We start from the raw sequence: 22887 nt of genomic DNA, 5'->3' as shown, positions 1-22887 counted from the left end.
GCAACCTACACCACAGCTCACGGCAACGCTGGATCGTTAACCCACTGAGCAAGGCCAGGGACTGAACCCGCAACCTCATGGTTCCTAGTCGGATTCGTTAACCACTGCGCCACGACGGGAACTCCTTTTTTTTTTTTTGTCTTTTTGTCTGTTTTTGTTCTTTACTCATTTTTAAAACTGTATAACATACACACACAGTAAAGTGCACAAATCTTAAATGTGGAGTTCGATGAATGTCCACACGGGTGTATGTTGGTTTAACCACCACCAAGATCAAGATATAGGACATAACCATCCCTGCAAGGGAGGAAAAACTCACTTTTTCTTCCACCCTCTTACATTCAAGGAATAAGCCATGCAAATTAAACTGACAAAAAAAAACATTTATAGGGAGTTCCCATCATGGCTCAGTGGTTAGCGAATCCAACTAGGAACCATGAGGTTGCAGGTTCAATCCCTGGCCTTGCTCAGTGGGTTAAGGATCCAGCATTGCCGTGAGCTGTGGTGTAGGTCACAGATGAGGCTTGGATCCCCCGTTTGCTGTGGCTCTAGCGTAGGCTGGTGGCTACAGCTCTGATTAAATCCCTAGCCTGGGAACATCCACATGCCTCGGGTATGGCCCTAAAAAGATAGAGGAGAGGGAAAAAGACAGCATTTCTTTTTATTTATTTATTTTATTTTAATTTTTAATTTTTTTATTACTCAAATGAATTTATCACATCTGTAAGACAGCATTTCTTTATTTGTTCAGTGTGTGGACATTCAGGAGAACTCAATGACGTGTGACTCAAAGAGATGGTTAGAATTTGAGGCTGGGTGAGGGAGTTCCCGTTGTGGCTCAGCAGAAATAAACATGACTGATATCCATGAAGATTTGGGTTCGATTCCTGGCCCTGCTCAGAGGGCTAAGTGTTAGGAGTTTCCAAGAGCTGTGGTGTAGGTTGCAGACCTGGCCCGGATCCTGGCTCTGGCTGTGGCCGGTGGCTGCAGCTTCCATTCGACTCCTAGCCTGGGAACATCCATATGTGACAGGTGCAAACCTAAAAAGCAAAAAAAAAAAAAAAAAAAAAAAAAAAAATCAAAAAGAAAAGAATTTGGGGCTGGGTGAAAAATCATGGAGAAGGGATAAGATAAGCAAAGGAATATGGGCTTCTGGCGTGGTAAGCTGTGGAAGGTAAACATATGGGGAAACTAATGGAAGATGAGGGTTTTTAAATAAGATTTGTTGTGCAGACATATCTCAGGGATGACTTTCTGACTCTAATCATGACTGTTTTCTTCCTCCTGGTACAGGAGCAGGGTGGGGGTGGGTGAGGGGAGCAGTTTTTTTTGTTTGTTGGTTTTTTGTCTTTTTAGGACTGCTCCCATGGCATATGGAGGTTCCCAAGCTAGAGGTCTAATTGGAGCTATATCACAACCACAGCAACTTGGGATCCAAGCCACCTCTGCAACCTACACCACCGCTCACGGCAACACCGGATCCTTAACCTACTGATCGAGGCCAGGGATAAAAACCACAACCTCGTGGTTCCTAGTCGGATTCCTTAACCACTTCGCTATGACGGGAACTCCTGGGAGCATCTTAAAGGAGAATTTATGCCCTGCTTTTAGGCAGATGGGGAAGGTCAAGAGCTCTTCCTGCACCCACTCTTTCTCACCTGCCTTCAGCTCAAAATAATCTTTATATCTAAATGGCATATTTTTGGTGTGGCATGTGCTAATCTCCTTCACCCCAGAAGATGTGTCTCACCTAGTCAATCCCCCTCTTCCCTCAGGAAGCCACTATTATTTTATTTATTTTCTGGGATGATCTTTTTTTCTTTTTTCTTTTTAGGGCTGCATCCGAGGCATATGAAGTTTCCCAGGCTAGGGGTGGAATTGGAGCTGCAGCTGCCGGCCAATGCCACAGCCACAGCCACACCAGATCTGAGCCACATCTGCAACCTACGCTGCAGCTCATGGCAACACCAGATTCTTAACCCTCTGAGCGAGGCCAGGGATCAAACCTGAATCTTTGTGGATGCTAGTTGGGTTCTTAATCCACTGAGCCACAGTGGGAACTCCTGGGATGATTTTTTGAGGTAGGTTTTTTTTTTTTTTTTTTTTTTTTGTCGTCCTCTTGCCATTTCTTTGGCCTCTCTCGTGACATATGGAAGTTCCCAGGCTAGGGGTTGAATCAGAGCTGTAGCCGCCAGCCTACGCCAGAGCCACAGCAACGCAGGATCCGAGCTGCATCTGCAACCTACACCACAGCTCACGGCAATGCTGGATCCTTCACCCACTGAGCAAGGCCAGGGATCAAATCCGCAACCTCATGGTTCCTAGTCGGATTCGTTAACCACTGCGCCACGATGTATTTTCCTCACTTCTAAAGGGAGAATTCCCATTCTTTCCAGCAGGTAAAATGCTGGGCTTTGGTGGGGGGTGGGAAGAGCAGCAGTGGGGGCAGGCAGCCATCGGCAGAGTTAGCCACAAGACACTCCTCAAAAGATGCCCTGCCCTTTGCTCCTAGCTCACTCCTGCCCTGGGCCTGACCCTCAGCCTCCCCTTCCAGCCATTGCCCGTTCCTTCCAGGCCTCTCCTACCTATTCTGGGAAGTGGTTTATCAGCTGCCAACTCGTTTCCGTCTCCTAGAATGTTCCCGAAGCTTCACGTTCACTAAGCTCTCCTTCTCACTTTTCATTTGTGTGAACCGACTCCCTCGCTGCGGTTGTTCTAGGGTCTCGGAGGCAAGAAAGACAAAAAGTGATACCCAATCTGACCTCCTGGAGTGAAACCCTATCCAGGTATTCAGATTAAGAGTTGCGGAGTTCCTGTCTCGGCTCAGTGGAAAGGAATCTGACTAGTATCCAAGAGGAGGCAGGTTCGGACCCTGGCCTTGTTCAGGGTGGGTTAAGGCTCTGGCGTTGCCATGAGCTGTGGTGTATGTAGGTTGAAGATGCGGCTCGGATCTGGCACTGCTGTGGCTGTGGTGTAGGCCAAAGGCTGCAGCTTGCATTTGACCCCTACCTGGGAACCTCCATAGGCTGTGGGTGTGGCCCTAAAAAGACAAAAAACAAAAGACAAAAAGAGTTTTGTGTTATTGCTTGTTTGTTTGCTTTTCATGGAAAAGTATCCTTGTCTGATTAGTATGATAAGTATTTGATTTTCTGCAGTCTGCACTCAGTAAAATTCCCCTCATTGCCCATGAAGTCATTACGCGCCCCCCCCCGCCCCCCCCCCACCCTCACCCCCCCGCGCTGCCCTCAGCTAAGTTCAACCATTGAGATTTTTAGGAGGTGAAGGAGAAGGTGTGAGGCCCATGACAGGGAAGCGTGTCTGGTATTTTCACAGTAAGCATCTTTGCAATAGACACTTTTGCCACATGCAATTTTGTTGCAAACATTTCACCACATACTAATTGGCTATAAGGCCATGTTTTTGTTTGTTTGTTTTGGTTTTTGTTTTATAGCCGAGTCTGCAGCAAGTGGAAATTCCCACACCTGGGACTGAACCCTAGCCACGGCAGTGACTAGAGCCTCTGCAGTGGCAACACCAGATCTTTAACCGGCTGTGCCACAAGAGAATTCCACTATGAGGCAATTTTGCGGTGAAAGCTAAAATAACTGGTTGACAGTTTTGAGATCGTCAGTTTGGTTTCAACTGGTTGAAATGAATTAGCATTTCTTCCTGCTAGTGACGGCTGTATTGAGCTGATGGATGATGATTTGTCCCAAGAGTTTGTTTCTTAGTTTGTTTGTTTTTTGCTTTTTAGGGCCGCACCTGCAACATATGGAGATTCCCAGGCTAGGGGTCCAATCGAAGCTACAGTGGCTGGCCTACACCACAGCCACAGCAATGCCAGATCTGAGCGTGTCTGCAACCCACACCACAGCTCACAGCAATGCCAGATCCTTGACCCACTGATCACAGCCAGGGATTGAACCTGCAATCTCATGGCTCCTAGTCATATTTGTTTCTGCTGCACCACGACGGGAACTCCTGGTTTCTTAGTTAGAAACATATAACATTGGTGGAGAAAAAAGCTGAGGGCCTGGAAGGTGCAGAGTTGAACCCACATTTCGGGAAGAACTTTGGACCGTCCATCAACAAACATGTGACAAGATTTCAGGAACAGAGGAGAGTGTGGAGGCTTTCACAACACAGTAGGACTCTCAGATATAAGTATGCATCCTAGTGTTTGGAAACTGACACCTCATTTATTTATTTATTTATTTATTTATTTGTCTTTTTGCCTTTTTGCCTTTTCTAGGGCCATTCCCATGGCATATGGAGGTTTCCAGGCTAGGGGTCTAACCCGAGCTGTAGCCACCGGCCTATGACACAGCCACAGCCACGCAGGATCTGACAGCTCACGGCAATGCTGGATCCTTAACCACTGAGCAAGGCCAGGAATCGAACCTGCAACCCCATGGTTCCTAGTCGGATTCGTTAACCACTGAGCCACAACGGGAACTCCCTGACACCTCTTTTAATGAAGGAAGAAATTTTAGCCAAAAAGGAAAAAAAAAAAAAAACCAAAAAAAAAAAAATGTGATGCCAAACAAGGAGAAGAATCAACAAGCAAAAAAATGTATAATGCTATGAACAAAATCTTGGAAGGCTAGTGCTTAGGTACAACTTCAAAAAATATAATCAGTTCTTTGTGCAATATTGCCCTCAATCTACCCACATTTTATTTTATTTTTACTTATTTATTTAGTCTTTTTAGGGCTGCACCCACGGCATATGGAAGTTCCCAGGCTAGGAGTCGAATCGGAGCTGTAGCCTCCGGTCTACGCCAGAGCCACAGCAAAGCCAGATCCTAGCCACATCCGTGACCTACAACACAGCTTACGGCAACACTGGATCCTTAACCCACTGAGTGAGGCCAGGGATCAAACCAGCATTATGGTTCCTAGTCAGATTTGTTTCCACTGAGCCACAACGGGAACTCCTACCCACGTTTTAAATGTATCTAAATATTTTGGTATTTGCAACAAAGTCTTTTTAATTTTGTCATTCATTTCTCATGTTTCATTATTGATCTCCTTTAATATCCCACTTTTTTGTTGTTGTTATTTTATCCTTAATGGTAAAATTGCCCACAGCTGATTAGGCAGTGAAAATGTTTACGGCAAAATGCCTGTGGCAAAGACGCTATGGTAATGATGCTTACGGTGAAGATGCCTAGAACTCTGGGCACATGGTGGGCGGTGCCAGGAAGGAATGGAGAGGCATCAAGGCCTGAGACTTACTCTCCCAGCTGCAAGTGTGTGAGCTCCCTGATTCCTCATTTGTGAATTGGGGGCCATTCCCCCTTAGAAGGCTGCTGTGTGCATTCATGGAGCTAAGGCCAAAATAATACCCAGTTCAGGGTCAGACTTAGAGGAAGTGCTTCAGCAAAAGCTATTTTTAAAATCCTTGTTAATGGAGTTCCCGTTGTGGTGCAGCGGAAACGAATCCAACTAGTATCCACGAGGATGTGGTTCGATCCCTTTTCTCGCTCAGTGGGTTAAGGATCCCATGTTGCTATGGCTGTGGCACAGGCCAGCAGCCGTAGCTCCGATTCAGCCCCTAGCCTGGGAACTTTTATTTGAGGCAAGTGAGGCTCCCCCCCCAAAAAAAATCCTTGCTAAGATATCACCCTGAATTGTCCACACTGGGCACTAGTTATCAGTAACTGGTTTATTCTGATGTGTAGTGGGCATTCCAGAGCCAAAAGGGAAGGATAAACCAGAGGAAGAAGAAGATTAAATATAATGACGAGAAAGCCGCAGAGAGGCAGGTTTCATGTATTTCTACAGCCTTCTGTTACTATTTACTCTTAGTTTAATTCTTCAAACCATTGACGATCCCAAAGAGCTTTTGCTTCCACCGGTTATATTATATATATTTACCATGCTGGAATTAGGACTAAGAAATGTTAAATTATTTATCAATTCATTGAAAAATAGCAATAAGGGCTCATTCAATGTTTTTTATTCAATGTTAATATAAAACAATTTTTTTTTTTCTTTTTAGGGCCACACTGGCAGCATATGGAAGTTTCCGGGCTAGGGGTTGAATTGGAGCTGCAGCTGCTGGCCTACACCACAGCCAAAGCCACAACAACGCCAGATCTGAGCCGCATCTGCTACCTACACCCACATCTCATGGCAACACCGGATCCTTAACCCGTCCATCGAACTTGCATCCTCATGGACAATATGTCGGGTTTTTAACCCACTGAGCCACAACAGGAACTCCTAAACAAATATTTTTAAAAATAATATATTTTAGTTCCGTCATAGCTCAGCAGTAAGGAGCCTGACTAGAAACCATGAGGACAAAGGTTCGATCCCTGGCCTTGCTCAGTGGGTTAAGGATCCGGCCTTGCCTTGAGCTGTGGTGTAGGTCACAGACGTGGCTCGGATCTGGCGTTGCTGTAGCTGTGGTGTAGGCCGGCGGCTGCAACTCCAATTCGACCCTTGACCTGGGAACTTCTGTATGCTGTGAGTACGGCCCTAAAAAAGACGAAAATAAATAAATAAGTAAAACAAGAATATATTGTATAAAACAGGCAACAATTAGTTGGTAAGTATGTCACCATTTTGGAGTTTTGCAGTTCTCTTTTATGCCTAGTTATGCATGACAACTGGATTGCCGGATATGTTTCCACATTCAGCCTGTTGTGTCAGTTAGCTTCCATAAAACCCTCTTGTGTATTTGTGAAAAAATTAGTGTGAAAAAGGCAATAATGTTGCAGAACAGGCGTAGGCACACTATGGCCTGAGAGCCAAATCTGGCCCACTGCTCCTGTTGTAAATACAATTATTGGAACTCAGAGGAGCCCAGTGTTTACCTGTTGTCTATGGCCACTCTCACGCCACAGAAGCAAAGCTGAGTGGTCACGACAGAAACCGGAGACCCGAAAAACCTGAAATATTTATCTGGCCTTTTTTAGTAAAAGGTTGCTTTTCCCAGTTTTAGGTTATTATGCAAAGAATTTTGACTTCCTGGCTTCCTGAAAGGGGCTCAGAAACCTCCAAGGGCCCTCAGACTGTATTTCATCAATGCCTGTTGTCCTCTGTCCATGCTTTTACTTACATCCCCACTTTGATTCATGAAGTCACCAAATGCCTCTCGATTCCTTGGGGACACCCGGTGCTTGTCCCCAGGCACACCTCCCACACCTGCCTCCTGGTCTAGAGGGAGGCAGGCAGGGAGGCAGCAGTGATAAGCAGCGGTGATACCCACTTGTTTCAAAGATTTTATCTACCAAATTAAATGCTATTTCATCAACTGTTTCAAGAATAAAAATAATCAGAAGGTATTAGAATAAGCATAGCCTCAAACTGGAAATTGCCCAAATGCCTATCAATCATAGAGTGGATGAATGAACTGTGGTATTTTCATGCAATGGAGTACCCCTCAACAATTAAAAGGAACCGTCTATAAGGAGACCAACAACACGGATAGGCTTCCCCTCCTTTTCCTTCTCTCCCTCCCTCATTCCTTCATCTTTATTCTTCCTTGCCTTTGTGTTTTATTCCTAAAGAATATAACCTTGGGAGTTCCCATCATGGCACAGCAGAAACGAATCTGACTAGGAACCATGAGATTTTGGGTTCAATCCCTGCCCCAGCTCAGTGGGTTAAGGATCTGATGTTGCCATGAGCTGTGGTGTAGGTTGCAGACGCAGCTCAGATCCCGAGTTGCTGTGGCTGTGGTGTAGGCCGGCAGCAACAGCTCCGATTGGACCCCTAGCCTGGGAACTTCCATATGCCATGGGTGAAGGCCTAAAAAAACAAAAAGACAAAAACAAAAACAAACAAAAAAAAAACCGGAGTTCCCGTCGTGGCGCAGTGGTTAACGAATCCGACTAGGAACCGTGAGGTTGCGGGTTCGGTCCCTGCCCTTGCTCAGTGGGTTAACGATCCGGCGTTGCCGTGAGCTGTGGTGTAGGTTGCAGACTCGGCTCGGATCCCGCGTTGCTATGGCTCTGGCGTAGGCCGGTGGCTACAGCTCCAATTCGACCCCTAGCCTGGGAACCTCCATATGCCGTGGGAGCGGCCCAAGAAATAGCAACAACAACAACAACAACAACAAAAAAAGACAAAAAAAAAAAAAAAAAAAAAAAACCCAAACCAAAAAAAAAAACAGAATGTAAACTTAAATTTGTAATTTGATAAAACTTAAGATGTTGCCATACATGTAAGAAAGACCATTTTTCTATCCACCTATAGGATTTATTTTAATTTTTTTTTCTTTTTAATCCACACTTGCAGCATATGAAGTTGCCAGACTAGGGGCTAAATCAGAACTACATTTTGGGTCTATGCACAGCCGCGGCAATACCAGATCTGAGCCGCATCTGTGACCTACACCCCAGCTGGGGCAACACCAGATCCCACTGAGCAAGGCCAGGAATTGAACCCATATCTCACAGAGACTACATTGGGTTCTTAATCCATTGAGCCACAGTGAGAACTCCTCATGAGATTTTTTTTTTGTGCAGCTAGGAGAAAATGAACCAACAATCTTTGTGAGTATTTCTGTTGTTTGGGATCTACTTTCCATCATAGAAAATCAAACTAGGCTTCTGCCTGGGCTTCACTGAGCTCACAACCTCTGACAGTTTCATTGGACAAGGCTCCCCCGGAGACTGGGCATTTATACAGTTGAATTTCTGACTCTGCAAAGCTAAGGGTCCAGCCCTAGGCTTGGCATCCTCTCTCAGTCTGGGTACATGCAATCATCAATACTGTCAATATTTCATTCTGCTGCCACCTTCTCTGGGAACCTTCTGTTAGGGCTGAATTATGTCCCCCCAGATTCATGTGCTGAAGTTCTAACACCTGCTCACAGTACCCCAGAATGTTACTGTATTTAAAGCCTCTGTCCTTCTGTCTTCACAGGCAAGTGGCCTTTCATGGTTTCACAGGATGCTTGGAAGATGAAGCTGGGACAGTGAGGTCCAGGAATACAGGGTGGGGGGCATGCTGAGGCGGCCGACGCAGGACTCTGTCCCAGAACTGCTTAAAACACTTAGGATTATGAAGAAAATCCATTTTGTTGAAAATCTTGGTTAGAATGTAAGAAATAAGTTTGTAGTGTAGTAATAGGATGCTTCTTTATTTCACTTTATTTTGTTTTATTTTATTTTGCTTTTTTAGGGCCGCACCATGGCAGATAGAGGTTTCCCGGCTAGGGGTCGAATTGGAGCCACAGCTGTCGGCCTACACCACAGCCACAGCCACATAGGATCCACACTGCATCTTCTGCCTACACCACAGCTCACAGCAACACCAGATCCCTGACCCACTGAGTGAGGCCAGGGGTTGACCCCATATCCTCATGGATACTAGTCAGATTCATTTCCAATGCATCACAGTGGGAACTTTAGGATGCTTCTATTTTTTTTTTTTTTTTTTTTTGTCTTTTGTTGTTGTTGCTATTTCTTGGGCCGCTCCCATGGCATATGGAGGTTCCCAGGCTAGGGGTCGAATCGGAGCTGTAGCCACTGGCCTACACCAGAGCCACAGCAACGCGGGATCCCAGCTGCGTCTGAAAGCTACACCACAGCTCATGGCAACGCCGGATCGTTAACCCACTGAGCAAGGGCAGGGACCGAACCCGCAACCTCATGGTTCCCAGTTGGATTCGTTAACCACTGCGCCACGACGGGAACTCCTAAAGGATACAGCTTTATTAACACAGCAAATAAGTCCTAGAAATGGGTTTAATGGTCATGTAATTTTATTTTATTTTATTTTTTAATTTCTTTTTTTTTTTTTAATTTTTTTTATTTTTTGGCTGTGCCCACGGCTTGCACAAGTTCCCGGGCCAGGGACTGAACCCACGCACAGCGGTGACCCAAGCCACCACAGTGGTCACTGTAATTTTAAATACTGATGAGCATTAATAGTAATTCAGACCAAGATTTCTATTACTGACAAAAACACCATGCTTTGCCAATGCTGCTGTGGTTTGTTATCCACCTTCATTGTAGAAGGAAATGCTAAATTGTAGTTGGAAGTTAGTGAAGCTAGGGAAGATAATTAGCTAGTTAGTCATTTTTTCTCTGTCCACACTCTTGGACCCCTGAATTCTGCCCACGGACTCCACCGTAGAGCCTCTGGCCCATGCAGAAGTGACCATACAATGCCAGACACAGCTGATAGGTGGCAACTTCCCAGCCTACTCTCCGGGCTGGGGAGGGCCGCCCCCAGGGCAGGCACCCTTGCTGTTCCCCATAAAGACACAGTTTCCTCCTGAGGTCCTACTGGTGTCCTTGACATCTAAGCCCTGCACGTTTCCAGTCTTGTTCAAACACACAGATGCCGGCGTCTGAAGTCCATACTATACTACGTGCTGCAACATGGAAGGAACAGCTCGCCAGGCTGAGACCCGGATGGATTGGAAACAGCTGGTTGGAACGGTGTGACGAGTGCCAGGGCAGTGAGGCTGGCCTCGCACGCACAGATGCGTGCATAATCAAGAATTCCCCCAATGGTGGGAAATACCCCCTTTTCAGGGAGCTGCAGAGGCCCACGTGGCCTGGGGGCAGAGGGCCGGCTACACAGCACGGCTGTTTAGACAGGGTCCTCCTGGGTGGAGGAGGAGCGCAGGGAGGAGGAGCATCTCAGATCAATCCTGACAAATGATGGGAAATGATTCAGTGAAGTTCAGAGGAACACACTGACCGCTGGTTGACTGGGGCTCAAGGCAGGACCCACATTTCTAGCAAAGTCTGCAAAAGCATGCGAAGTGAAATAATGGAGAACAGATTGAAAACCGGCCGGGGAGAAGGGGGAACGCCAGGGATCAGAATTCAGACAGCGTTTCTGGAAAGAGAATAAAGAGCTGTGTTTCTCGGTTCTAATTTTCTCATGCCTGAACTATGCAACCGGACAAATATTTGTGGATCTCCTCCAGCGCTGCAGAGGCGGTCATGGGAGCCCAAGGAGGAATGTTCCTGCATACCAGTCCCCCTGCTGGCCCCAGACTGCCCTTCTATTCACCCCAGCTCTCAGGAACCCCGAATTTCCCAGAGGAACCTATGGCGGAATCCAGACTGTCTGCCTCCCTGGGTTAGGCTGCTCACACCGGCTGCCCCTAGGCTCTGGGCAGAGGGGACGGGCAGTGTGGACACTCAGCCAAGGGCTCAGCGGGCTCAGGAGGAGGACAGAGGCAGAGCACACATTTGCCTGTGGTGCATGCAGCTGTCACAGGATGCTGGTGGGTCTGAGAGAGGTGTCCCAGCTGGGCAGACGGCTTGTTTCCCTGCCCTGCCATGTCTGCGGCTGCGCCAGCTTGGAACGTGGGAATTCCACTGATCTGACTTTGGCCAAAAGGGCGGAAGCCCGGTGTGACGTATCCATCTTGACTTTGTTCAAGTAGTTCTTAATTAAGACCTGGGAAGGGCTGCCCTGGACATTTCTGTCAGCCTGTTTCTGCTACAATTTTTCTCGCTCTCTACTGATTGTACTATGTTGTCCACTCTAAGATACACAGTTTTTCATAGTCTGACATTTCTGAAACACAAACCCTGCCACCAGGGAGGTGAATTGTGGCTTCACTGCAACAACAATAGCTCTTTCACAGGTGTTAGTGATGACACTAATAGATAAAGTTGAAATTAATTTTGTGCGGGGAGCCGAGAAAATGCAGGGATTCAAAACAAGGACCTTGCCTGATGGCAAAAAAACCTGAAGGCAGGTTCCTAACCAAGGGAGGAGCTTCTGGTCAGGATGAAAGCTCACCTGAACGGTGCATACAAAGGTGGGCTTCTGGTCAGGGGGGGGGGCGGATGGAAAGCCTGCCTGCTGAAGGGGGTGCTGGGTAGGTTGAGGGCCGAAGGTGGGCTCTGCGTAGGCTCAGTGATCCTAGCCTGGACTCAATGGCAGGCCAAAAAAAAAAAAAAAAAAAAAAAAAAAAAAAAAAAAAAAAAAAAAAAAAGGTCTAAAGACAAGGGCAGGCCTCAGGTTACACAGCTCTCATTTTGATGTTGATGGGGAAGAATTGGGGCTTTCCTGGGAAAACAATTTCCATGTTTACGCTGGAGAACATGGATGGTTTCTCGGGTGACCTAGTCTTTCCTGATGTTTTATGTGTTACTCGGTTTTCCTCAGTCTTTCCTGATTATTTGCTTATTATTCTTAATTCCCATTCTTATTTTCCTGTGGTGATTTGTGATTTAACGAAATTACAACAATAATATAATAAGAATTTCATCCTGAAGGACTTTCCCCTATTTAAAGCCAACTTAGTTAAACATAGTGTTTATCTATTAATTAGTTATACAGTAAACTTTAGAGTTAGGATTTTAATGAGGTTCATAGAAGTTAGACATATACTATTCTTGACCAAGACACATAGCTATGAGTTAGAGAAGCTTTTAAGTGATACTTAGTTTAAGTTGGTTTATATTTACTTACACTATCTCCCCCATAACGCTTTGAAGATAAGCACCAGTCTACAAACAAGGTTTGTGAATGCCAAATTCTTGTGTCTGTGAACTCTTCAAAGTACTCACTAAGTTTAGTTAAGATAGAGATCTTAAAACATGATGTGTAGCTGCTATACCATGTAATAGTTAACCAATATACTTTTAACACTGTGATGTAATCTGTAGTGAAAAACCGTCAATATAATCAACCACTGTTGCCAATAAAGTTTGAGCAGTCCAGCTCCCTGAAAGAAGGGACAAGGAGGCTGTCTCCGATGCAAAAGCCGATGTCCGTCCGTCTTCTTTGGGAAAGTGTACACTCCCTGGCCGCTGGAGCAGGCCTCTGGTGACAATTTTGGGTGTCTCTGATTTTTACTGAAAAGTCCCATTTTGAATAGAAATGTGGGTTTCGGTGTATATGGCTGCCCATGGTATACACAACCCAATAATGCAGTTGAGGTAGAGGACAGAGGCTCATCTCTCTCTCTCCCTTTTTTTTTTTACTCTTTTTAGAGCTGTGCCCACAGCATATGGAGGTTCCCAGGCTAGGGTCTAATCGGAGCTATAGCTGCCAGCCTATACCACAGCCACAGCAACGCTGTATCCAAGCCATGTCTGCAACCTACACCACAGCTCACAGCAACGTCGAATCCTTAACCCATTGAGTGAGGCAAGGGATCGAAACTGTGTCCTCATGGATACTAGTGGGTTTGTTAACTACTGAGCCATGAGGGGAACTCCAAGGCTCATCTCTTATGTCTGAGTCTCTCGACCTGACTAAGGGTGGAACTCTCTCTTTCAAAACCTCCAGATGATTTCCAATAATAGGTAATTTAGATAAAAAGATAGCAAGACTTTGGACTCAGTTAATCTATGCCCCAACCAAAAGAATCCTCCATGAAAAATACTAGACTGAAAAATAATGTCCATTGAATGCAGATTTTTCTTCTTCCCAAATAGATGCCATTAAACTGGTGGTGCACTGGACTTGTGTTAGAAGCAAGGGAATGTCACAGTTCTGGACTGCATTTCTTTTTCTTTCTTTTTTTTTTTTTTTTGTCTTTTTAGGCCCACGCTCATGGTACATGGAGGTTCCCAAGCTAGGGGCCAAATCGGAGCTGTAGCACCTAAACCACAGTCACAGCCACAGCAAAGCCAAATCCAAACCGTGGTTCCGACCTACACCAGAGCTCATGGCAATGCTGGATCCTTAACCCACTGAGTAAGGCCAAGGATCGAACTTTCGACCTCATGGATGCTAGTCACATTGGTTTCTGCTGAGCCATGAGGGGAACTCCTGGACTGCACATTTTGAGATGTGTTCAGTAGCTCCCCAATGGCTTCTGCTCTGCTTTGTCTCCCAGAGGCCCACCTGGAAAGGGGTTCTGAAGTGAGCATCAGATCCTCCCCCTGTAGTGTGAATTCCAGCCATGGGTCTGAGGGATTCCAAGTCAGGGGTTCTTGGAGACCCCCTGAAATTGTAGACACAACTGTATTTGTGAGCATCATTTCAAGGAATGGGGCCATAGCTTTGTTCAGGTTCTTCATCGGGTTTGTCCCTAGACCTCCAAGGGAGGCTCACCACCTACAGAAAAGAATCTACATCTCTTCACATGTATTTGAGCCCATCCACAACTTGGACCTTCGGCTGCCTGGCTTTCTTCCTTGTATCCTGTAAATGCAGCAACTGCCAAGTAACTCACAGTTCTTGGAATGTGCTGGGGTGTTTAATGCTTTCATGTTACTGTACCTGTGGCAGCTCTTGGAATGTTCCCCCTATAGATCCTGCTTGCCCTTGCCAGCTGGCACCCTCCCCTTCAACGCTCCAGGTGTGGCTCCCTCCAGAGAACTTGATCAACCGCCTGGAGAGAACTGGCTTCTCCCTGAAGTGGCTTCAGCGCCATCCACATGGATCTGCTCTTGCGAGGGTCACAGCACTGCACCCTGTATTAAGGTGCTGTTGATTCAGATCCAGATCTTTCCACCACGACTGCAGTTTTTCTCTTTGCGTCCTAGCACACTTAGTGGCCATGCAGCAGGTCTCGATAAACCCAGGTAGGATATATGAATTGTCCCAGTAGGTATTAATGCTTTTTCCTCTGGAATTCCAGATGACTTTATCCTGATTTCACCAGGCCTGTGTGGTAGTTACGTGTACGCGCTTTTTATCTGCCTCTGCAGAGTAGAGGTTGTTTGAGGGTGAGCAGTACCCTGCAGGGTAACTTTGCAGCCCAAAAAGGACCCCCCCCCGCCCCCCACCACAGGGGATCGGATGCTGCTGGCCTGCTCAGCACGGGATCAGGATCAGTTCTGAACAGGATTCTCACACATCCCTGTGCAACATTTCATCATGATGCTGGCCACGTGCAGCCTCCTGGCTTGATTTTCAGTTGCTCTAACCTTCTCATATTAGAATTTTTTAAGAAAACGTGAAACTAGCACACCATTTATTTTCCACAAAGGTATTTTTTATAACATTGTCTCTCAGCCTTCAACCATTTCAAAATCAAGGATTTTCTGAAACCTCAAACAGTTGAATATAAGTGACCATCCCGTGGCAGGAAATTTTTGTTTTAAATCTTCATTTTGAAAAAAATTGACAGAAAAACCGAGGACAGGGGCAGGCATAGTTTAGTTTCAAAAACAGCCTTCTGGAGTTCCCTTGTGGCTTATCAGGCTAGGAACTTGACTAGTATCCCTGAGGATGCGTGTTGGATCCCTGGCCTCGCTCAGTGGGTATTAACCCACTGAGTGGGTTAATGATCCAGTGTTGCTGTGGCATAGGTCGCAGACATGGCTTGGATCCGGTGTTGCTGTGGCTATAGCATAGGCCAGCAGTTGCAGCTCCAATTTGGCCCCAGCCCAGGAACTTCCATATGTCACAGGTGAGACTCTAAACAGGAAAAAAGAAAAATTAGCCTTCTGTACTACACAGTTATGACTTTACTAATTGTCCCCCCAATCGATGTGCTCATTGGACATTCCTTCCTTTGACACAGGACCAGAAACACTTCAGGCATAAGACTGTAAAATTGCTTTTAGATGTCCTGTGTTAATTAGCCTAACACCTTGCTTTCACCGCTCTTAGCACACCTGCAGAGCAAGACAGCATAAAATGAGATTCAGGCCAGGTGACACCGGGCTTTGCTCTCAGTCGTCATCATCGGGCTGATCTGAAGTTGCACTCCTGTGGTCAGAATCCTGGTTTCAGAGTTCCCGTCGTGGCGCAGTGGTTAATGAATCCGACTAGGAACCATGAGGTTGAGGGTTCAATCCCTGCCCTTGCTCAGTGGGTTAACGATCTGGCGTTGCCGTGAGCTGTGGTGTAGGTTGCAGACGCGGCTCGGATCCCGCGTTGCTGTGGCTCTGGCATAGGCCGGTGGCTACAGCTCTGATTCGACCCCTAGCCTGGGAACCTCCATATGCCGAGGGAGCGGCCCAAGAAATAGCAACAACAACAACAACAAAAGACAAAAGACAAAAAAAAAAAAAAAAAATCCTGGTTTCCAGGCTGGAGGGACAAGATGCCCTTTCCTGGAGGTGACCCTTCACCAGCACTCACTGGGGTGGAGGTGGGGGCAGCTAGGGTACAGATGGGCTGACTGGCAGGCTCTGGGGACCCTGAGGGATTAGGATCCAAGAATGCCAGTGTTTTTCATCATTTCTGTGTGGAGCGTGGCTCTAATAATAACTGGAAAATCCTCCAGGCTGGGCAGACTTTGGGCCACCACAGAGAATTTGGGCAGCGGATGTAGCCACTTCCAGGGTGAACTGTGACTGATGTCTGATTTGCAGAAGCAGACATAAATTCTGATTTTCCTCTAAAACTAGCTGGATATTCCACCTGTCTCTCCCAGCTGAGCATTTCCATGGAACCTGCAGTAGCCAGCTACCAGGATGGCCCTCCGTGAAGCCCAGCTCCCAGTTTTCACACCCTTGGAGAGTCCCCTCCAATATGGCACCAGGTAGGCCTGTGTGACCATAGTATCCTGGAAAAGTGAAGTCAGGTCCCGATGTGATTAGGTCATCGAGGAAACTGACTTCTCTCTTGGGCTAGCTGTCCCTTTCTCTCACTGCCTGCACTGGGAAGTCAGAGATCATTTTAGAGCAGCCCTAGCTTACATGGGGAGGAACTGAAGCCTCAGGCCAACAGCCAAAGAGGAGCTAAGGCATGGGGAGAGTTGGGACTCAAATCTCCCGGCCCCAGTCATGCCCTCAGATGAGCCCGAGGTGGGGCTGACAGCTGAGCTGCAGCCTATGGGAGGACCTGAGCCAGAAACACCCAAATAAGCCACGCCTGAACAGCTGACCTCAGAGGCTCTGTGAGTCTTGGAGAAATTTGTTACACGGCTGTAGTGAACTGAGACAGTTCTTGTGAAATTTTTCAGAACTTTGAATAATTATTTAAATTTATGAAACGCTGAAACTACTGTGAGATGATTATTGTGACCCTTTTCAGAGAGTGAAAATTAGGTTTAAAGAGATTGACTTAAGGTTACACTGATCTGTGAGCCAGCTGCCAAGAGAAATTAAAGTTCAGGCCTTAGCACCAGTGGAAATTCTTCTGTGAGTTTCCATTCATTTTTGTTTGAAATAAATGAGAAGAAAATGTTTTAAAATCTCATGGCAGTCCAGGTGCGTGCGGCTGGGTGCTGTTGCTCTTTAAATTATATTCTGACATATTCTCAAAAGCATGAAAGGGGGAATTCCCATTGTGGCTTAGCAGAAAAAGCCGACTAGTATCCATGAAGATGCGGATTCGATCCCTAGCCCCACTCAGTGGGTTAAGGATCTGACATTGCCGTGAACTCTGGTGTAGGTTACAGACGCAGCTCAGATCTGGCGTTGCTGTGGTGTAGGCCAGCAGCTACATCTCCGATTAGACCCCTAGCCTGGGAACTTCCATATGCCGAGAGTGTGGCCCTAAAAAGCAAAAAAAAAAAAAAAAAAAAAAAGAAAAGAAAAAAGAAAGAAAGCTAATTAATAAAAATATCGACTATCTTTGGATTTTTCTTCAGGGCCATACCTGCAGCACATGGAAGTTCCCAGGATGGGTCGAATCAGAGGTGCAGCTGCCAGCCCACGCCACAGTCACAGCAATGCCAAACTGAGCAGAGCCTTCGACCTACATCACAGCTCATGGCAGCACCCCACTGAGCAAGGCCAGGGATGGAACCCATGTGCCTCATGGATCCCAATGGGATTCCTTACCGCTGAGCCACAAAAGGAAATCCTCTTTGGATTTTTTTGATGCTTATGGTATTTGCTGGTATGTGTAATTTGTTTTTTCATCCTAAATTATTTGTCACTTTCATATCTAATTTTGTATTGGTAATTCTGTAATCGTTTCCTCAGCTAGTAAGTGGTAATGTGAGGAATCCATACCCAGGAGGTCAGGTGCTAGAGCCCCTTCTCTTAATTACTGGCCTTGCCCCACTGAGACTATGACGGAAGGACACTGGCAGGGAAGCTGTGGTTATGAGGGACAAGCTTCAGGAAGACTTCACCCTCTTTGCACTACTCTGTCGATAGCAATTTAGGGACATTAACTGCTCCATGTACATAATGCAATTGAGTCATTTATCAAGAAGAACAGTACCATGAAAGCATGTGTTTACTATTAAGAAATGATTTTGAAACTGCAGGGCAGCAGTAAAATGAAGCTTCTGAAACTAGTGCAGGCTGTCGTAATGGGAGGGGAGAAACCTGACATGAGCATTTGTCCAATAACATCATCACAGACAAGGTGTCATAGCAAAATGTGGCTATTTACCCCTAGAGCTAGTCTCATTGGCGCCTCAGTGGGAGAAGATCCACTTCCAGGCTCAGTCAGGTTGTTGATGGAGTTTACTTCCTTGTAGCTACGAGGCTGAGAACCTCAGATTTTTTTGGCTATTGGCTGAAGGCTGCTGTTAAGTCCTCAATACGGTCATTTACTTCATCAATCCAGCAAAGAGAATCTCTTGCTCCTGTGTGTAAAGACAGAGGTCAATACAATATAGCATAATCATAAGGGTGACAGATGCCTTTTGCCATAGTCTACTGGTTAGACATGAGTTTTCAGGTACATGAAAATATGTTCGATATCACTAATCATCAGAGAAATGAAAACTAGAACCAAAATGAGGTATTGCCCTATGCTTGTTAGAATGGCCACATCAAAAAGATGAGAGATATTTAGGTTGCTTCCATATCCTGGCTATTGTAAATAGTGCTTCCATGAACACTGGGGTGGATGTATCTTTTCTAATGTCCGTCGACAGAGGAATGGATAAAGAAGATGTGGTACATGTATACAATGGAATATTACTCAGCCATAAAAAAGAATGAAATAATGGCATTTGCAGCAATATGAATGGGACCTAGCGATTATCACACTAAGTGAAACAAGTCAAACAAACATTAGATATCACTTGTATGTGGAATCTAAAAAAAGGGTACAAATGAACTTATTTGCAGAACAGAAAGAGACTTACAGACTTTGAAAATGACAGATGGGGAAGGGATGGATTGGAAGTTTGAGGCTTGTATATGCACACTCTGGTATATGGAGTGACTGGCCAATGGGGAACTGCTCTATAGCACAGGGAACTCTAATCAATATTCTGTGAAAATCTATACAGGAAAAGAATCTGAAAAAGAACGGATGCATTTATATGTATAAATGAATCACTTTGTTGTATGGCAGAAATTATCACAACATTGGAGTTCCCGTCGTGGCTCAGTGGTTAAGGAATCCAACTAGGAACCATGAGGTTACAGGTTCAATCCCTGGCCTTGCTCAGTGGGTTAAGGATCCGGCATTGCCAAGAACTATGGTATAGGTCACAGACGTGGCTTGGATCCCGTGTTGCTGTGGCTCTGGCGTAGGCTGGTGGCTACAGCTCCGACTTGACCCCTAGCCTGGGAACCTCCATAGACCTGGGGAGCGGCCCAAGAAATGGCAGAAGACAAAAAAAAAAAAAAAAAAAAAAAAAAAGAAAGAAAGAAAGAAATTATCACATTGTAAATTAACTATACATTAATAAAAGTTATTTTAAATTTTTTTTAAAGACAAGAGATAAGGAGTTCTTTTGCGGCACAATGGGTTTAGGATCTGGTGTTGTCACTGCAGTGGCTTGGGTGCTGTGGTGGCACAGGTTCATCACTGGCCTGGGAACTTCCACATGCTGCAGGCACAGCAAAACAAAACAAAACAAAAACAGAGAGAGAGAGAAAGAGAGGAGTTCCCACTGTGGCTCAGCAGGTTACAAACCCGACTAGCATCCATGAAGATGAGGGTTCCATCCCTGGCCTCCATCAGTGGGTTAAGGATCCAGCATTGCCATGAGCTCTGGTGTAGGTTGTAGATTTGTCTTGGATCCTGAGTTGGCGTGGTGTGGCTGCAACTCCGATTCAACCCCTAACCTGGAAACTTCCATATACTGCAAGTTCAGCCCTAAAAAGCACACACACCCCAAAACAAGACAGATAACAAATGCTGGTGTGGATGTGGAGAAAAGGGAACCCTTGTGTAGTGTTGGTGGGAATGTAAACTGGTTAAGCCGCTCTGGAAAACAGAATTTGGAGGTCCTTCAAAAAACTAAAAATAGAACTGTTAAGTGAGACAGCAATCCCACTTCTGGGAACATAGCCAAAGAAGACAGAAGCACTAACTCTAAAAGATATCTGCACCCTCATGTTCATAGCAGCATTATTTACAATAGTCAAGACTTGGAAACAGCCTAACAACAGATGAATGGATAAAGAAATTTTGGTGTAGATATACTACAGTGGAATATTATTCAGCCATAAAAAGAAGAAATCCTACCATCTGTGACAACATGGATAGAACCTCAAGTGTTATGCTAAGTGAAATAAATCAGACAAAGACAAATACTGTGTGATCTCATTTATATGTGGAATCTTAAAAAAGAGAAAAACAACTCATAGAAAAAGAGATCATATATGTAGTTACCAGAGGTAGAGGGTTGGGGGAGGGGGAATTGGAAGAAAGTGGTCAAAAGATTATCCATTTATGGAGTTCCCATTGTGGCTCAGCAGGTTAAAGACCCAACATTGTCTCTGTGAGGATGGGGGTTTGGTCCCTGACCTTGCTCAGTGGGTTAAGTTTCCCGTGTTGCTGTAAGCTGTAGCATAGTTCTAAGCTGCCGCTCAGATCCAGGGTTGCCGAGGCTATGGCTTAGGCTGCAGCTGCAGCTCCAATTTGACCCCGGGCCCAAGAACTTCCATATGCCAGAGGTGCAGCCGTAAATAGAAAAAAAGAAAAAAACACACATTATCCACTTATAAGATAAATAATTACTAGGGATGGAAGGTACCACATGATGACTATACTCCACACTGCTACATGGAATATTGGAAAGCTGTTAAGAGAGTAGACCCCATGCATGCTCATCACTAAGAGAAAATTGGTTTTTCTTTTCATTGTATCTGTGAGATGACGAATATCAACTAAACCCACGGTGGTAATCATTTCACAATATATGTAAATCACACCACCGCACTGTATACCTTTACTCTGCACAGTAATGCATGTCAATTATTTCTCAATGAAACTGTAAATAAATACATAAATAATTACAAATAAAGAAATGGGTTTCGGGTTGTGCCCTCCGTCAAGGGGAAGGGATAACACAGATCTGAATACCAGGATGTGGAGACCGTTGGGAAATCTTGAGGTCTTATTACAGCAGCTGCATTTAAAAAATAGAAAAATGTATTAACTTCAGACTGCATCCTATGTAGTAAGAGTCTGTACTTTTAAAATTTAATTTGATTTTGTTTTATTTTGCTTTTTTTAGGGCCACACCTGAGACACAAGGAGGTTTCCAGGCTAGGGTTAAATGAAGGAGAGACGGTGAAGGACGAAGAGACCCACGGGAGAGGTTTTCTTACCACAGCCACAGCAACAATGGGCTCTGAGATGCATTTTCAACCTACACCAGAGCTCACAGCAAGGTCAGATCCTTAACCCACTGAGTGAGGCCAGGGACTGAACCCATATCCTCGATGATACTAGTTGGGTTCCTTACAGCTGAGCCACAGCAGGAACTCCAAGAGTACGTACTTTTATTTTTTTATTTTTTTATTTTTTTTGTCTTTTGTTGTTGTTGTTGCTATTTCTTGGGCCGCTCCCGCGGCATATGGAGGTTCCCAGGCTAGGGGTTGAATCGGAGCTGTAGCCACTGGCCTACGCCAGAGCCACAGCAACGCGGGATCCGAGCCGCGTCTGTAACCTACACCACAGCTCACGGCAACGCCGGATCGTTAACCCACTGAGCAAGGCCAGGGACCGAACCCTGCAACCTCATGGTTCCTAGTCGGATTCGTTAACCACTGCGCCACGACGGGAACTCCGAGTATGTACTTTTAAATGAAAACTTTGCTAGTAATACAAACTTGTGTGTATAACTGAAAATATATTTCTTACTCAGAGTCCAGAACAAAACGAGTTGAAAGCCCCTGACCTAGGAGATATTGCAGGCACTGAAGACAAGACTGTAATTAAAGTACTTAAGCCCTAAGCACCCTGGGCTTGTTGTCTGTTCCTTGCGCTCCCATGGCAACCAGAAATGAAAGGTTCTCCCACCCCTCTTCATTTCTGCTCTTGGTCTCAGTAGCCATCACAGCACTTGAATTCTCAAAGACTTTCTCCTCTAAGGTTTTCTCTTCAAAATTTTCTGTGCAACTCTGCAGGCTTTACCGGTTGGCACATGGCGGAGAGCACCAGCTTGTTTGACCCACTTAATTTTCTGCTCTCCCAGCTGCATGTGAGACCTGCTCATACTGTGTTCTTAAGGTTTCTGAATCCCCCCTGCCTTCAGCTGCCCTGCTTCAAGTGCACTGAGATGTGACGTTACAGGTGTTCCCTTGTGTTATGTAAGCTGGAATTTCCATTTCCGTTCTTCATTTTCTAGTCATTTTCTTAAGGGTTAAGAGAAAAGAAAGATTTGAGACGTCTTTACTTAGTTATCTTAAAGCTTTGCTTACCTGAGGCAGCGCTAATCTCTGAAATGGGTCCCAGGGCTCCTCTCCCCCAGCTTTTCCCATCCCCACTCTCAGTGGGCAGAAGGACTGGACATGGCCACTCTTGTGTCCTCCGCCTTCCTGGGGAGTGGCCACTTCAGGACGGGGCAGTTCAGCCAGGTGAGACTCGCCAGCCTCCTTCTGCTTCTGCGATTTGGTTTAATCATATGCCACAGGCGTTCACCGCTGTGGACCAGTTCTACGGTATGGGAACCGCCTCCTTTCGCTGTCTGGGGAGCCGTCTGCAGGCTTTGTGGGATCCTATTGGTCATTCCCTCCTGGGCGGGGCCTGAAACCTCTCCTGGGCGGGGCCTGAAACCTCTCCTGGGCGGGGCCTGAAACCTCTCCCGTGGGTCTCTTCGTCCTTCACCATCTCTCCTTCAGCGAGCAAATGGTTTTTGTTCCTTTTTTCTGCCCCCTTCCCTCAAGTGTTTATTCATGAAAAT

General features: G+C 45.8%; 1 long non-coding RNA gene across 1 annotated transcript; it reads right to left on the bottom strand.

The window, feature by feature from the left end:
* Nucleotides 18009–22652, bottom strand: LOC106505875. The gene is made up of 2 exons (XR_001300710.2): nt 22406–22652; nt 18009–18381 (listed from the first exon to the last, which is right to left on the bottom strand). It is a non-coding gene; the product is annotated as an uncharacterized LOC106505875 (long non-coding RNA).

The sequence above is a fragment of the Sus scrofa genome, chromosome 14 (genome assembly GCF_000003025.6).
Source record: "Sus scrofa isolate TJ Tabasco breed Duroc chromosome 14, Sscrofa11.1, whole genome shotgun sequence".
NCBI lineage: Eukaryota > Metazoa > Chordata > Mammalia > Artiodactyla > Suidae > Sus > Sus scrofa.
Note: the sequence above shows the minus strand (reverse complement) of the source record. Positions and strands in the feature narration are given on the sequence as shown.